The sequence below is a fragment of the Dipodomys spectabilis genome, unplaced genomic scaffold, assembly GCF_019054845.1.
Source record: "Dipodomys spectabilis isolate Male_0828 unplaced genomic scaffold, ASM1905484v1 ptg000268l, whole genome shotgun sequence".
Classification (NCBI taxonomy): domain Eukaryota; kingdom Metazoa; phylum Chordata; class Mammalia; order Rodentia; family Heteromyidae; genus Dipodomys; species Dipodomys spectabilis.
The window spans coordinates 3,438,164-3,448,971 of NW_024870945.1; the positions used below are offsets into that span (position 1 = coordinate 3,438,164).

The window sequence follows — 10,808 nt, forward strand, 5'->3', positions numbered from 1 at the left end:
GCTCACCAATCTAGAGAGAAAGACATAGCGAGACCACAAAGCCCTAATTTCAAACTCTGAGCATGCCAACACGCAGGAATGCACACACATTCACTTTTCCAAATATCTTCATTTCAGTGTTTTGCATTAATTTCTCTGTTAACGATATTATATGGGTAAAATAGGCAAAATAAACTTCCATCTCAAAACATTTTTATACATTTTTTTTTGTTGTTGTAAAAATACTGTACAGAGGGGTTATAGTTACATGAGCAAAGTAATAAGTACATTTCCTATCAAGCATTGTTACCTCCTCCTTTGTTTTTCCCCCACCATTCCTTCCCTTCCACCTCCACAAGTACACTCCTCACACCCGCAAGCCCCACCCAATGTCCCCAGCCTAAACTGTAAAGTTCGTTCTTCAAAATAATGTCTTGTGCATCTATTGTTATACAATGGGTCAAAATGTATACCTATTTAAGTATGTTGTTTTTTCCCTTTCCTTCCCCAAATTAGAGAAGTGTATATACAAGATGCAGGTGCACCAAATCAAATAAAGTGAAAATAGGGGTTATATTGTTGGGGAGGAATGTATAAAAAACAAAAAAAAAATCACGTCGTACATTATAAATATGTGAGAAACAGCAAGAAAGAAAAAACCACTTGCGGCTCTATCTTGAGGGTCATATAGCTTAACATCTACTTATCTAGTCATATACACATAGCTTTTCAACTTTTCTGCTTATCCCAGACATATACTTGTTATTGCAAATAAGGGATACCATGGGACCTATGTTTCTTTGGACTTGGCTTACATTAGTTAATATAATTTTTTTCCAAGTCTTTCCATTTCCTAAAAATTGGGCGATGTCATTCTTTCTGATGGAGGCATAGAATTAATATATATACACATATATATGTATATATATGGTATATGTGTGTGTGTGTGTGTGTACACACATATACACAGAGAACATTTTAGTTTTTTGTTTTTTAGAGCAACTTAGTTTTCCATATTCATCATTTTTTCAAATGTTTTTCTTGTGATAAAATGGTTACATAATTTCCCAAATTTCACAATATTGTGGGATAGTGATGCTTAGTTAAAGTCACAAACATATTCTAACTTTGATGGAGCAAATTGTCTATCATGGTCTACAACACTTATGAGTTCTATGAGCTTTGCAATAGAGTTATTTCTTCCATATGTATACTGTTTTTGTTTGGAAATATGTATATTTCTTTTGTTTTGCATAGCGTCTGCTGTTCCCTCTTTCCCACTTGTTCCCTCCCTCCCTTCAGTGACATTGAGTTGCTTAGTTAATTTTGGTCAATATCCAGTGCAGCTGATGGATCCCACTGTTGTATGTTTTTCCCTGATCCCTCTAGTTCTGTGTCGTCCTCCTGGTTTCCCTTCAGTGTGCACATATTATCAGCAGAATGGGGTTATTTAGTAGTGATTCAATCAGATGAGTGGAAGTCCTTGGTTTCTTAAGTGTTGTTAATTTTGTTGTAATGGCTAATGCCATTATTTTGTCCTTTCTAATGGCTGGAAAATATTCTGTTGTGTATAGTTACAACAGTTTTTGGATCCATTCATCTCTGGTGGGACATATGGGTTGTTTTCCTATCCTGGCTATTGTGAACAGTGCTACAATAAACATGGAGGTGCATGTGTCCTTGAATATTGGTACCTGTTGTTCAGGATAGATGCCTAGAAGTGGTATGAGTAGGCCATAAGGAAGGTCAATAATTAGCTTTCTGAGGACTCACCAGACTGCTTTCCAAAGTGATTGTGTAAGTGTACATTCACACACACACACACACACACACACACACACACAGAGAACGTTTTCTTGATCCATTCTTCTACTGAGGGGTATCGGGGTTGGTTCCCTATCTTAGCTATGGCAAATAATGCTACAATAAACATTGTTGTGGTGGTAGTTTTAGTATGGACTTGTTTGTGATTATTTGGGTGAATGCCCAAAAGTGGGATTGCTGTGTAATAGGAGAGCTCTATGTGGAGTCTTTTGAGGAACCTCCAAACCGCTTTCCAAAGTGAATGAACAAGTTTACACTCCCACCAAGAATGCAGTAGGCTTCCCTTCTGGCCATATCCCTTCCAGCATCTGTTGGTGTAAACATATGGAACTATTCATCCTTGTGCATGAATCCTAATGCTAATCTTCTCTGTATGTTCCAATTTTAGTGTATGTGCAGCCAAATTGAGCACAGAACATTTTTTTATATATAAAGTGTAATTGATTTTCTTAAACGAGACAATTCAACAACAAGTAAGTTCAAAAGAATTGTGAAATTTTGCAACCATGTATTTCTTACATAAGCACACATTTAAGAATAAAGTCAAGATTGACATGCCAAAAACAAAATAATTTCAGATATTTGTTGTTCATGAGATGTGTAGGAGGAGGAATTGAATTATTCTACACAAGGCACCTGTCATAATGATCATTGCAGCAAATGTTAAGCTTTGTTAAAAGTTTTAATGTTTTAAATATCTTTCATTTTGGGATTTGCTTATATGGCAAAATTAAGACTGTTTGGCAGGTCATAAAATTTTTCGATAAAGTATATAGTATTTCTGGTAGCATGTACTAGTATGTATGTACATTTCAGAGTTTATAGAAACTTTACTAATGAGAAGTTGCAAAGACTGTGTAAAGAAGTAGAGTGAAGAGTTAAGATTTTAAGTACACAGTTTCTCTTAAATCTTTAGGGCTCCCTTACGTTATATGTTAGTGATGAACAAATAATGATATAAGCCACATACAAATGATGAGATGAACTATAAATAGTAACCTTAGTGGGTAAATTTAAAGGCTACTCATAGCTTTATCCAGTTTTAAATGTACAGGCATATGAGAAAATAGTAAAATCTACTATATACTCTTCAAATAATCAGAGCCTTGGTAATTGTTTTGTTTTTATTTTAGTAATCATTAATATATAATTATTGTTTTCTTTATTTATAGCATTTTTTCCTTGTTGTAATATAATACAACTTTTTGTGAGTCGTGATTAAGAGGTACTTTGAGAATATTATTGGGATGGCCACACCATTTTTCATAGGTCCATGTAAATTTAGAAAGAGCAAAACTAAAAACAAAATATTGATTAAAAATTATATCAAGTAGAGTCTGAATCAGGAGTGTTGATAAATATCCATACCTAAAATCTTATCCCTAGTCTGAAGTAGTGGTATTACAGAGTTGAGGCCACAAAATTGAGAAACTGTGCTTTGTTTTGTTTTGTTTTTTGCTTCGGTTTTGTTGGTTGTGGGGCTTGAACTCTGGGTCTTGGGTACTGTCCCTCATCTCTTCAGCTCAAGGCTAGCGTTATCACTTGATCCACAGCACCACTTTCATCTTTTTCTGCTTATGTCGTGCTGAGGAATGAAATCCAGGACCTCATGCATGCAAGGCAAGCACTCTACCACTGAGTCACCTTTCCAGCTCCTGAGAAACTGTGATTTAAAAATCATCTGAACAATATTTGCTTTCTGCTTTTGGTTATATAATGAAATATGTGAACACATTTTTATATTTTTGTGAACTGTCATACTTCTAAATTTATACTAACTGCAGAAAATTAATCCTTTTCAAAGTCAAGAAATATTTCTGAGAGTTTGCTTCTGTGAAGAATGTTTTTGCATTTATAATTTCTTCTGAGCCATTTTTATTTATTATCAAAATCACTTTATTTTTTATGTTGATAAGTTATCATAAATCAAATACCTTCAAAAGTACATGTAGTGTCTCAAGATAGCAGTATGAATATTCTCATACACCTCTTGTTTATCTGTTATGCACGTTAATATTATGATATTTTTCTCTCTTTCACTCTCTCTCATTTCTGCTCTTTCTCTTTCATGCTCCATATCTGCTACTTAGAATTTCTGATGGTCTACTATTTTCCTTCAGGATCCACTGGTTTTGTGGGAACATGATAGGGACCATCAGTTACCCTTGCATTCTTTAAGAGTTATAACAGTGACGTGAAATTATTCTTTGCCATTCTAAATGGCAAAACAACACCTCTAGGAATTCCTTTTCACTTTTAGTACTATTATAAATTGTATCTCATATGAATAATTGGGACTGATAATATACTTTTAGCTTGGGACCTAAAAGTTCTTTTTCTTTTACAAACAAGGTTTTTCTTTTATTATCAGTAAGTAACAAAAACAAAGCTATTCTATGGGAAAGTGGCTGAAGTTGTTCACAGGGACGAAAAACATGTTAATGGGGGAAGTGAGTACAAAGGATACCCTTCATATAGCACAGATCCTTAGAGCAGTTTATCATGTACATTTTGTGATAAGGACAACGTGCTGGGAACTCTAGATTAAATCACTGAACACCTGATATATATATGCACATATATTTATATATGTATGTTTATTTATATATGCATATATGTGCATATCGGCCCATATATGTACACATGAATGTCACTGTACACACAAATACACACATACGTACACACATGTACACATGCACAAATGGAAAAAGACACATAGATATAGCCAACACAAGTTTCACTAGTTGTTGAATATGCCTTAGACAGAATGCTTGGAAAAAAATGTGTTGAAGATGTATTCGTCTCTAAGAGTTCTTTTACCACTCCTCTTATCTCTTCCAACTGGTAGGTTTAGAGAGATTCGACTTGAAAAGTGCAGTACAAGTGATAGCCAGTCACTTGGAAATCTCAATAAGTAGTGGTCATATGGTGTCTCCCTGCTCCCCATGGAATGCTTGCTCTTGTAGACACTCTCAACATCCAAAGTAGTAGGACAATATCCTTGTTAAGAATAAAGTTATAAGGCTTTAAATGGCATCCTTCCTTGGGCTCTTTTCCAACAGCGAGCATCAATTCCTAAGCAGATGAGTGACTCCCCAGAAGACTGGAGCACAGGTCAAAATTTAACCAACCCATATGAAAAGTCTAAAGTGAACAGTTCTGACTGAGGTCATACAGATGTCCTGGCCATGAATATGAGAAAAAAAGAAAGTTTTTTATGTGTAGAACACAATTATACCAACTGACAAAAGATGATGTGCATTTCATTTATTTGCTTTTGGACTTGGAAAGTGTTTTTAAGTGTGTCTACACAAGTAGAATCAGCATGAAACAAGCCAGCATTTCTTCATTTAAGATGCAAGGAAAGTATACAGGTTGACCCATTGTAACAATGAGATTTGCAAGATACTATTAGGGGGGGTAGACGGAGGTGTTTGGGATGTGTGAAGGTAAGGAATAGTAGGAGAAAACAAAGGAGGTGGTAACAATACTCAATAAGAAATGTACGCATTACTTTACTTATGTAACTATAACCTTTCTGTACAGTACTGAGCTTCTTCAGTAAAAGTGCTGGCAAAATTGGTTAATCACTCATAGAAAACTAAAACTATATCCTTGTATATCATCCTGTACTGAATCAACTCCAAATGTATCAAAGACCTCAGAGTCAAAGCAGACACCCTAAAAACATTACAGGATGGAGTAGGACATACCCAAGGTCTCCTGTGCAGAGGATGAAATTTTCTTAATAGAGACCCAGAAGCACAAGAAATCAAAGAAAGTTTGGACAAATGGTATTGTATGAAATTGCAGAGCTTCTGCATGGCAAAGGACATAGCTAGCAAGATCAATAGAAAGTCCATTGATTGGGAGAAGATCTTCACTAGCCATTCAATAGAGAAGGATCTCATATCTAAAATATACTTGGAACTCAAAACATTAAATCCCCCAATAACAAATCCTCAAAGAAACAACTGCCCAATAAATAAGTGGGCTAAAGACTTCAAGGCAATCTTCTTTGAAAAGAAAACAAGGAAGGCCAATAGACACATGAAGAAATGCTCAACCTCCCAAGCCATAAAAGAAAAGCAAATCAAAACAACATTGAGATACCACCTTACCCCATTTAGAATGGGTAAATCAAGAACTCTAATAACAACATATCCTTCAGGGGATGTGGCCAGAAGGGAACCTTACTGCATTGTTGGTGGGAATGTAACTTGTTCAACTACTTTGGCGTAGTATGGAGGTTCCTCAAAAGATTCCACCTAGAACTTCCCTATGACCCAGCAATCTACCTTTTGGGCATTTACCCAAATGATCACAAACAAGACCATAATAGCATTACCAGAACAACTATATTTATTGCAGCATTATTTAACATAGCTAAGATATGGAATCAACACAGATGCCCCTCAGTAGATGGATGGATAGAGAAAATGTGGCATTTAACCAAGTCCTAATCTTAGATAGGGAAATGGTTTGGATAGAATGATAGGACAGAGATTACAAAAAAACGAACAAGAAAAAATGGAAAAACCAAAATTTAAATTTAAGTAGTGAAACACTTAAAAATTATGTAAGTTTAAACAAATGATATTGAGAAAAGAAAAGGATAAGATGAGACGAAGGGATGGATTGAAAGGAGAAATGAAAACTAAAAAAAATTCTTAAAATTAGTTACTTGAAAATTATATACATATGAAGTGATAATACTGCTATTAAAGAATTTAAGCCTAAGAGGTTGTGAATTGAGTAATAATTTTCTGGATTAAATGTGTACAAAATGGGGTATAAGGTCTAATAATCGATGACAGGTATATATCTGGGAATGAGCCGAACAGCAATTTAGTCACGCAAAAAAAGAAAGAAAGAGAAAAAAAATGAAAAGAATACTTAAAAAGGACCAAAAGTTCAGAAGAGATAAAAAAGCACACACACACACACACACACACACACACACACACACACACACACACACACGTATACACTTAAAATAAAAATTATGGGAGGAAAATAAGATTAATAGAAAACAATTTTAACAATTAAAAAAATTTTTAAAAGTTCACATAAGAGTTCTTTGATTGCAACAATGAAATGTACAATACATTATGTCGAAAAACGAACTTAACAATTTTGGTGGGGGGTGGGGGAAGGATGGGGTGGGGGGAGGGGGAAGTATGGGAAGGGATGGGAAGGGGAAACAACAAGGAAGCAACAATGCTTGATAAGAAATATACTCTATATCTTGCCCATGTAATTGTAACTCCTCTGTACTGTATTCTCACAATAAAAAACTAAACTAAATTTTAAAAAAAGTTCTTTGATATTTTGGGGGGGGGGGTGTATTGGGGCAATGGGATGATTGTGTATCTCCCGTGTCCATAACCAGTCTTGGTGGAGTCTCTGGTCTGCTTGTGGTGTTTGGTTTTCCAGTGGCTTGATTGTTTTTTTAAGTCAGTGTTTGAGCAGGCAGAAAAATGCTTTGCATAACCCATTGTTTTGTGATCCTTCTCCCAGGCTAGTTCAGTGGGAGGTAGATTTGCTTTGAGTATCCCAAAAGAGGGAGATGGGAATTTCCTTTAGTTTGAAGATGCTGTGCTGAGACTAGGTTATGGGTAGAGTTGAGGCCTTTCAGCAATCAGTAGCTTTTCCTTGCTGGGCTAGCTCCTGAGACTCTCAGAGAGCCCAGCTTGGAGCCATTCTCAGGGTTTATGTTTACTGAGTTTCAATTGTTTGTCTAGGCTGCTGTAGGGAGGGGCAGCCTCTGGCTCTGTTTACCCTGTGGTGAAAGTCACTCCTCTGGGGGCAGATTTTTCTTTGTCTGGGCTGGTTGACTTTCCCCTGGGTAAAGCTGAGCCTGGCAGGTCAGGGCAGATTCCTGTGACCTGCTAAATGACTCTTCTGTTTGCTTCCAAGGCCTGAGTTGGAGCTAGTTGCTCAACTGGGCCTTTGTTAGTATCAAAGATGGAGATCTCCAGTGGTAGGGAATAAGCAGCCTTCCCTCCTCTGCTCCCTGAGAAGAAATGAGGAGATCTGGGTTCTACTCATGCTAGAGTCTTGTTCCTGGACAGTTTCTGGTCTGTGATCTGCAGGATGAATATATCTGCTCCTCGTCAGCTCTTGCTTCTGTTGCGTAGAATCCACGTGTTCGCCACATCTGGAGCCTTTGTCCCAGATTCTCTCTGTAGTTATGGCTGCTATGAGTGTCTCTGCTACCAACCCTGCTACTGCAGCCATGGCTAGCTGCATGTGTTCAGATCTGTTTCTTTGCTTGGATTTTCCCTCTCTGTCCAAACTCTCTCTATTGAGATGACACACTTGGTGTGACTCTGTAGCCTAAGACTGTTCACTGGAATACTAAAATGCTTTCTATAGGAGAGCTTGTTTAGCCTTCAGCTTCTCTTCTTCCATCTTCCTCTGAATCTCATGAATTTTTTATGAGTGTTATTTTTCTTAGGAAAAATTGTCATTGGTGTTTATATTTTGTGTTGGCATACAATGAGCCTACTCTAGCCTTAATTTAATAAAATAAATCTCTCTGGCTGGGCAACGGTGGCTCATGCTTGTAATACTAGCTACTCAGGAGGCTGATATATGAGGATCTCAGTTCAAAGACAGCCCAGGCAGGAAAGGCTGTGAGACTTTTATCTCCAATAAGCCACTAGAAAACCAGAAGTGGCGCTGTGGCTCAAGCGGTAGAGCGATCACCGTGAGCTGAAGAGTGTAGGACCAGTGCCGAGGCCGAGTTCAAGCCCCAAGATTGACCAAAGAAACAAAATAAAACAACAACAAGAAAACAAAATCTCTCTGATTCTATGACAGCATAAATTTTGTGGGTAATGGTTAAGACCAAGTTGCCATTCTAAAAAAACATATATATCACCCCCAAAAAGAGGCACAATAGGAAATATATAGCAGGAAACTTATAAATTTTAATGGACTAACAGTCTGTCAGTTTGTTTTAACTTTTTTATCAAAAATGAAAGTAATACTTGATAATATTATATTAAGACATTTAAATTTCTTTTTTTTGGATTTGTGGATTATTTATTTTTTACTTTAGATGATAACCCAGTAATACTTATTCATTTTCTTCTTTTAAAATTTTGTTTATTTTATTTTATTGTATTTTATTTTTTGTGAACATATTGTACAGAGGGGTTACAATTACACGGGTAGGATAATGCGTACATTTCTTATCAAGCATTGCAGCCTCCTCCTTTGTTTACCCTTCACATCCCTTCCCAGCCACCCCCCCAACCCCACAGAATCCACCTGCAACCCCCCCCTCACACCCCGCCCTCCCCGCACCAAAGTTGTAAAGCTCGTTTTCAACATGACAACTTGTACTTCTCATTGTTGCAACAGGTCCACCTGTATCCTTAAACAACTGGTTTTTCCCCATCTCCTCCACAAGTTATACTGACAACAAATATAGTGAAAGCAGGGGTTATATTGTGGGGGAGGGACATACAAAGCAACAAAGAGATAATCTTATAAATGCATTAGAAAAAATGCATGAAAGAAAAAAACAATAAATACATATCTAAGGGTTCATTTTCCTAACATCACATTATCTGACCTTTTCCGCTTGACTCATACATATACTAGATATTGCAAATAAAGGAAACCATGGATCCTCTGTTTCTTTGGGCCTGGCTTACTTCATTTAATATAATTTTTTCCAAGTTTTTCCATTTCCTAACATATGGGGCAATGCCATTCTTTCTGATGGAGGCATAGAATTCCGTTGTGTGTATATACCACATATTCTTGATCCATTCATCTACTGAGGGGCATCTGGGTTGGTTCCATATCTTAGCTATGGTAAATAATGCTGCAATAAACATAGTTGTGCTGGTAGCTTTAGTGTGGTCTTGTTTGTAAACATTTGGGTAAATGCCCAAAAGTGGGATTGTTGAGTCATAGTGGAGTTCTATGTGAAGTCTTCTCAGGAACCTCCATACTGCTTTCCAAAGTGGTTAAACAAGTTTACATTCCCATCAACAATGAAGAAAGGATCCCTTCTGTCCACATCCCCTCCAGCATCTGCTGTTGTTAGGGTTCTTAATTTTTGCCATTCTAACTGTAGTGAGGTGGTATCTCAATGTTGTTTTGCTTTGCATTTCTTTTATGGCTAGGGATGTTGAGCATTTCTTCAAGTGTCTATTGGCCATCCTTCTTTCTTCTTCAGAGAAATTTCTCTTTAAGTCTTTATCACACTTATTTATTGGGCAGTTGTTTCTTTGAGGATTTGTTACTGGGGAATTTAATTTTTCGAGTTCCAAGTACATTTTAGATATGAGACCCTTGTCAGTTGTATGGCTAGTGAAGATCTTCTCCCAATCCATGGGCTTTCTATTGATCTTGCTAGCTATGTTCTTGGCCATGCAGAAGCTCTGCAACTTCATGCAATCCCATTTGTCCAACCTTTCTTTGATTTGTTGTGTTTCCGGGTCTCTATTCAGAAAATTTCGGCCTGAGCCAAGGAGACCTAGGGTTTCTCCTATTCCATCCTGTTGTGTTTTCAGTGTGTCTGCTTTGACTTCGAGGACTTTGATCCATTTGGAGTTGATTCTGGTGCAGGGTGATATATAAGGATCTAGCTTTAGTTTTCTACAAGTAGTTAACCAATTTTGCCAGCACCATTTACTGAAGAGGCTGTCTTTCTTCCATTCTATTGTTTTAGCTCCCTTATCAAAGATTAGATGGCTATAGGTTTGTAGGTTTCTTTCTGGGTTTTCAATTCTATTCCATTGGTCCTGAGTTCTGTTCTTATGCCAATACCAAGCTGTTTTGGTTACTATGGCTTTATATTAGAGTTTGAAATTTGGTATTGATATTCCTCCAGCAGTGTTCTTTCCGTTGAGGAGCGTTTTTGCTATTCGGGGTCTTTTATTGTTCCATATGAATTTTTGGATTGCCTCTTCTAGTTCCTTGAAGAATAAGGTTGGAATTTTGATAGGTATCGCGTTGAATTTGTAGATAGCCTTGGCAAGTAT

At 36.9% G+C, this 10,808-nt stretch overlaps 1 pseudogene; it reads right to left on the bottom strand.

Annotated features, from left to right (window-relative positions):
* Window positions 1-2,121: 2,121 nt before the first annotated feature.
* LOC122125973 lies at window positions 2,122-2,215 on the bottom strand (annotated as a pseudogene).
* Between the last annotated feature and the right edge of the window lie 8,593 nt (window positions 2,216-10,808).